This window comes from Pristiophorus japonicus, chromosome 12 (genome assembly GCF_044704955.1).
Source record: "Pristiophorus japonicus isolate sPriJap1 chromosome 12, sPriJap1.hap1, whole genome shotgun sequence".
NCBI classification, from domain to species: Eukaryota; Metazoa; Chordata; class Chondrichthyes; family Pristiophoridae; genus Pristiophorus; species Pristiophorus japonicus.
The window spans coordinates 115,993,092-116,000,259 of NC_091988.1; positions in this window are offsets into that span (position 1 = coordinate 115,993,092).

The following is a 7,168-nucleotide window of genomic DNA, read 5'->3' on the forward strand; positions in this document are numbered from 1 at the left end:
AAATGCCTTTCTGCCTCACAGAGGCATGACTACTCGGCTGCCCCACATCAGGCAGTCTGCTTGTAGTGATAGCTCATGCATGCGCCTGTGAAAGGGTTTTAATTCCTCGGGGCAGGCATCGCGAGCCTCTGCCCAGTCACCGGTTCGGTCACATCTTTTTACTAAGGATAACGTGGGGCCGCTGGCCGTCCAGGCTCTGATTTGGCGAGCCGTCATGGGCGAACCTGTGGACTCCAAGGTATTTATTGCCATGACTATCTCACAGTCATGTTTGTCAGACCCTTCCGTGGTCGCCAGGGGTAGCCTGCTGAGTGCGTTGGCACAGTTATCTGTGCCTGGTCTGTGCCTTATGGTATAGTCGTAGGACGCCAGCATGAGTGCCCACCGTTGAATTCGCGCCAAGGCATTGGCGTTTATTGCCTTGCTCTCGGATAGGAGGGACGTGAGGGGCTGTGGTCGGTTTCTAACGCGAACTCGGCCCTGAAAAGGTATTGGTGCATCTTTTTGACACCGTACACGCACGCGAGCGCCTCCTTCTCTACCATTCCGTACCCGCGCTCCGCCCGCGTAAGTGACCTGGAGGCATAAGCTATGGGTTGTAATTTGCCCGCACTATTGACATGTTGCAAAACGCACCCGACCCCATACGCTGACTCATCGCATGTGAGAACTAGCTTTTTACCTGGGTCAAAGAAAGTCAAAACACTGTTGGAACACAGAAGGTTGCGTGCCTTATTGAAGGCGCATTCCTAGGCATCCCCCCAAAACCAATCGCACCCCTTCCTGAGTAGCACGTGGAGAGGCTTCAGCAGCGTGCTTAAGTTCTGCATAAAGTTCCCAAAGTAATTGAGTAGCCCGAGAAAGGCGTGCAGTTCTGAGACATTCCGGGGCCTGGGTGCCAGGCGAATTGCTTCTGTTTTGGACTCTGTTGGGCGGATTCCATCAGCGGCAATCCTTCTGCCCAAAAATTCAACCTCGGGTGCGAGAAACTGGCACTTGGATTTCTTGACTTGTAGGCCTACCCGATCCAACCACTTTAGTACTTCCTCCAAATTACGGAGATGGGAGTTGGTGTCCCTGCCCATGATAAGTATGTCATCTTGAAATACAACCGTCCCCAGGATGGACTTGAGCAGACTCTCCATGTAGCGCTGGAATGTGGCAGCTGCCGACCTGATGCTGAATGGGCATCGATTGTACATGAAAAGGCCTCGATGTGTGTTGATGGTGGTGAGTAGCTTGGATTCCTCGGTCAATTTTTGCGTCATATACGCAGGTGTGAGGTCTAATTTTGAGAAAAGTTTACCTCCAGCCAATGTAGCAAATAAGTCCTCCGCTCTGGGCAGCGGGTACTGGTCCTGTAGGGAGACTCTGTTTATGGTAGATTTGTAGTCCCACAGATTCGTACGGATCCATCAGGCTTCATGACTGGGACGATGGGACTTGCCCAGTCGCTAAATTCCACAGGTGATATCATGCCTTCCCGCAGAAGCCTGTCTAGTTCGTGTTCAATCTTTTCCCTCATCACATAGGGTACAGCTCTGGCCTTGTGATGGACTGGTCTAGCATCCTGTGTGATGTAGATTTTGACTTTGGCCCCTTTGAAAGTGCCCACACCTGGCTGAAAGAGATGTTCAAATTGCAGGAGGTCCGTTCCTCTAATGACATGGCATGGACATCATCCCATTTCTAGTTTAGTTTTGCCAGCCAGCTTCTCCCCAGCAGTGCTGGTGGGTCTCCGGGGACAATCCACAGGGGAAGTCGGTTCACTGTCCCTTTGTGTGTGACAGAGAGCATGGCGCTGCCGAGGACTGGTACGATTTCTTTGGTATAGGTCCTTAGTTTGGTGTCGACTCTTGTGAGCTTTGGTCTGTCTCTTTTATGCAGCCACAGTTGTTCAAATTGTTGAGCGCCCATGAGAGATTTACTCGCTCTTGTATCCAGCTCCTTGTTGACAGATATCCTGTTGAGTAGGACCCTCATCATTATAGGAAGCGTCCTGTTGTAGGAGCAGCGGCCATTGATCGTGTTGACCCGCTGTACATCGATGTCCCGGGTACTGTCCCCACCATCTTCTGGTCCGCTTTCCGACCCATCCGATTCGTATACCAGCCGAGCTGCCGTTTGTTTGTACATGCGGGCCAAATGCCCTGTATATTCACAATTTCTGCAAACAGCCTGCTGAAATCGACATCCCCACACCTCCAGCACAGACCTGTTCCATTGTTCAAAGTGTTCCCAAAGAATGAGTTGCGTCTGGCTGATCTCTCTTGAGCTTCTCTCAGTTTGTAGTTGATTGCTCGCATTGTGGATTGATGAGGTGTGAACGGCCGTTCCTGTGCCTCTTGAGGGCTTCTGCCTGCTGTCGAGAGCCTGTTCTCCCGCTTTTGTCTGTGTGTGGGGGTAGCAGCTTGTTTAGTGCTGTGAACTTCTTGTTCCGAAATTTCGTTAGTTGTCGTACCTGCATTGTAAAGCAACCTCGTTTCTTCTTCCCCTACCAAGAATGTCTGTGCAACCAGTGCTGCTGCCTCTAAGGTCAGGTTCTTGGTCTCTATGAGCTTTCAGAATATGCCTGCGTGGCCTATTCCTTCAATGAAAAAGTCTCTCAGCATTTCTCTCCTCAGTTCATCGGAGAACTCACATAAGCTAGCCAACCTCCGAAGTTCCGCCACGAAGTCGGGTATGCTCTGGCCCACACAGCGTCTATAGTTGTAGAACCTGTGTCTGGCCATGTGTAGGCTGCTCGCTGGCTTCAGGTGGTCTCTTACCAGTGTGCTCAATTCTTCAAACGACTTGCTTGCTGGTTTCTCGGGTGCCAACAGATCCTTCATTAAAGCGTATGTTTTTGAGCCACAGCTGGTCAAGAGATGGGCTCTTCTCTTGTCTGCCTTATCGTCGCCTAACCAGTCTTTGGTTACAAAGCTTTGCTGGAGCCTTTCTTTCTTTAAAGTCCTCCCAATTGTCTCCCGCATTGTACTTTTCATCTGATCCGTTGTTCGCCATTCTGTGGATTCTGTAATCATGTAACTCGTCGCCACTGTAAAGTCCTGCCCCTCAGTACAGATTCACACGAGGCATGTAGTGAAGTCAACGTCACTCTGGACCTGCACCTTTATTTCGCAGCTCTGGAATGCTGAGTCATTGGGATCATTCTCTTGCTGAGTGATTGGGATCATTCCCTTGCTGAGTGATTGGCATCATTCCCTTTCTGAGTGATTGGGATCATTCCCTTGCTGAGTGATTGGGATCATACCCCTGCTGACTAATTGGGATTTTTCCCTTGCTGTGTGATTGGGATCATTCCCTTGCTGAGTGATTGGGGTCATTCCCTTGCTGAGTGATTGGGATCATTCCATTGCTGAGTGATTGGGATCATACCCCTGCTGACTAATTGGGATTTTTCCCTTGCTGTGTGATTGGGATCATTCCCTTGCTGAGTGATTGGGATCATTCCCTTGCTGTGCGATTGGGATCATTCCCTTGCTGAGTGAATGGGATCATTCCCTTGCTGAGTGATTGGGATCATTCCCCTGCTGAGTGATTAGGGTCATTCCCTTGCTGAGTGATTGGGATCACTCCCTTGCTGAGTGATTGGGATCATTCCCCTGCTGAGTTATTGTGATCAATCCCTTGCTGAGTGATTGGGATCATTCCATTGCTGAGTGATTGGGATCATACCCTTGCTGAGTGATTGGGATTATTCCTTTGCTGAGTGATTGTGATCACTCCCTTGCTGAGTGATTGGGGTCATTCCCTTGCTGAGTGATTGGGATCATTCCCCTGCTGAGTTATTGTGATCAATCCCTTGCTGAGTGATTGGGATCATTGCCTTGCTGAGTGATTGGGATCATTCCCTTGCTGAGTGATTGGGATCATACCCCTGCTGACTAATTGGGAGTTTTCCCTTGCTGTGTGATTGGGATCATTCCCTTGCTGAGTGATTGGGGTCATTCCCTTGCTGAGTGATTGGGATCATTCCCCTGCTGAGTTATTGTGATCAATCCCTTGCTGAGTGATTGGGATCATTCCATTGCTGAGTGATTGGGATCATACCCCTGCTGACTAATTGGAATTTTTCCCTTGCTGTGTGATTGGGATCATTCCCTTGCTGAGTGATTGGGATCATTCCCTTGCTGTGCGATTGGGATCATTCCCTTGCTGAGTGAATGGGATCATTCCCTTGCTGAGTGATTGGGATCATTCCCCTGCTGAGTGATTAGGGTCATTCCCTTGCTGAGTGATTGGGATCACTCCGTTGCTGAGTGATTGGGAACATTCCCTTGCTGAGTGATCGGGATGATTCCCTTGCTGAATGATTGGTGTCACTCCCTTGCTGAGTGATTGGGTCATTCCCTTGCTGAGTGATTGGGATCATTCCCTTGCTGAGTGATTGCGATCACTCCCTTGCTGAGTGATTGGAGTCATTCCCTTGCTGAATGATTGGGATCATTGCCTTGCTGAGTGATTGGGATCACTCCCTTTCTGAGTGATTGGAGTCATTCCCTTGCTAGTGATTGGGATCATTCCCCGGCTGAGTGATTGGGATCATTCCCTTGCCGAGTGACTGGGATCATTCCCTTGCTGAGTGATTGGGATCATTCTCTTGCTGAGTGATTGGGATCATTCCCTTGCCGAGTGATTGGGATCATTCCCTTGCTGAGTGATTGGGATCACTCCCTTGCTAAGTGATTGGGATCATACGCTTGCCGAGAGATTGGCATCATTCTCTTGCTGAGTGATTGGGATCATTCCCTTGCCAAGTGATTGGGATTATTCCCTTGCCGAGTGATTGGCATCATTCTCTTGCTGAGTGATTGGGATCACTCCCTTGCTGAGTGATTAGGAACATTTCCTTGCTGAGTGATCGGGATTATTCCCTTGCTGAATGATTGGTGTCACTCCCTTGCTGAGTGATTGGGGTCATTCCCTTGCTGAGTGATTGGGATCATTCCCTTGCTGAGTGATTGGGATCATTCCCTTGCTGAGTGATTGACGTCACCCCCTTGATGAGTGATTGGGATAATTCCCATGCTGAGTGATTGGGATCATTCTCTTGCTGAGTGATTGGGATCATTCCCTTGCCGAGTGATTGGGATCATTCCTTGCTGAGTGATTGGGATCATTCCCTTGCTGAGTGATTGGGATCATTCCCTTGCTGAGTGATTGGGATCATTCCCTTGCTGAGTGATTGCGATCACTCCCTTCCTGAGTGATTGGGATCATTCCCTTGCTGAGTGATTGGGGTCACTCCCTTGCTGATTGATTGGGATCATTCCCTTGCTGAGTGATTGGAGTCATTCCCTTGCTAGTGATTGGGATCATTCCCCGGCTGAGTGATTGGGATCATTCCCTTGCCGAGTGACTGGGATCATTCCCTTGCTGAGTGATTGGGATCATTCTCTTGCCGAGTGATTGGCATCATTCTCTTGTTGAGTGATTGGGATCACTCCCTTGCTGAGTGATTAGGAACATTTCCTTGCTGAGTGATCTGGATCATTCCCTTGCCGAGTGATTGGCATCATTCTCTTGCTGAGTGATTGGGATCACTCCCTTGCTGAGTGATTAGGAACATTTCCTTGCTGAGTGATCGGGATTATTCCCTTGCTGAATGATTGGTGTCACTCCCTTGCTGAGTGATTGGGGTCATTCCCTTGCTGAGTGATTGGGATCATTCCCTTGCTGAGTGATTGGGATCATTCCCTTGCTGAGTGATTGACGTCACCCCCTTGATGAGTGATTGGGATAATTCCCATGCTGAGTGATTGGGATCATTCCCTTGCTGAGTGATTGGGATCATTCCCTTGCTGAGTGATTGCGATCACTCCCTTGCTGAGTGATTGGAGTCATTCCCTTGCTGAATGATTGGGATCATTGCCTTGCTGAGTGATTGGGATCACTCCCTTTCTGAGTGATTGGAGTCATTCCCTTGCTAGTGATTGGGATCATTCCCCGGCTGAGTGATTGGGATCATTCCCTTGCCGAGTGACTGGGATCATTCCCTTGCTGAGTGATTGGGATCATTCTCTTGCTGAGTGATTGGGATCATTCCCTTGCCGAGTGATTGGGATCATTCCCTTGCTGAGTGATTGGGATCACTCCCTTGCTAAGTGATTGGGATCATACGCTTGCCGAGAGTTTGGCATCATTCTCTTGCTGAGTGATTGGGATCATTCCCTTGCCAAGTGATTGGGATTATTCCCTTGCCGAGTGATTGGCATCATTCTCTTGCTGAGTGATTGGGATCACTCCCTTGCTGAGTGATTAGGAACATTTCCTTGCTGAGTGATCGGGATTATTCCCTTGCTGAATGATTGGTGTCACTCCCTTGCTGAGTGATTGGGGTCATTCCCTTGCTGAGTGATTGGGATCATTCCCTTGCTGAGTGATTGGGATCATTCCCTTGCTGAGTGATTGACGTCACCCCCTTGATGAGTGATTGGGATAATTCCCATGCTGAGTGATTGGGATCATTCTCTTGCTGAGTGATTGGGATCATTCCCTTGCCGAGTGATTGGGATCATTCCTTGCTGAGTGATTGGGATCATTCCCTTGCTGAGTGATTGGGATCATTCCCTTGCTGAGTGATTGGGATCATTCCCTTGCTGAGTGATTGCAATCACTCCCTTCCTGAGTGATTGGGATCATTCCCTTGCTGAGTGATTGGGGTCACTCCCTTGCTGATTGATTGGGATCATTCCCTTGCTGAGTGATTGGAGTCATTCCCTTGCTAGTGATTGGGATCATTCCCCGGCTGAGTGATTGGGATCATTCCCTTGCCGAGTGACTGGGATCATTCCCTTGCTGAGTGATTGGGATCATTCTCTTGCTGAGTGATTGGGATCATTCCCTTGCCGAGTGATTGGGATCATTCCCTTGCTGAGTGATTGGGATCACTCCCTTGCCGAGTGATTGGCATCATTCTCTTGTTGAGTGATTGGGATCACTCCCTTGCTGAGTGATTAGGAACATTTCCTTGCTGAGTGATCTGGATCATTCCCTTGCTGAATGATTGGTGTCACTCCCTTGCTGAGTAATTGGGGTCATTCCCTTGCTGAGTGATTGGGATCATTTCCTTGCTGAGTGATTGGGATCATTCCCTTGCTGAGTGATTGACGTCACCCCCTTGATGAGTGATTGGGATAATTCCCATGCTGAGTGATTGGGATCA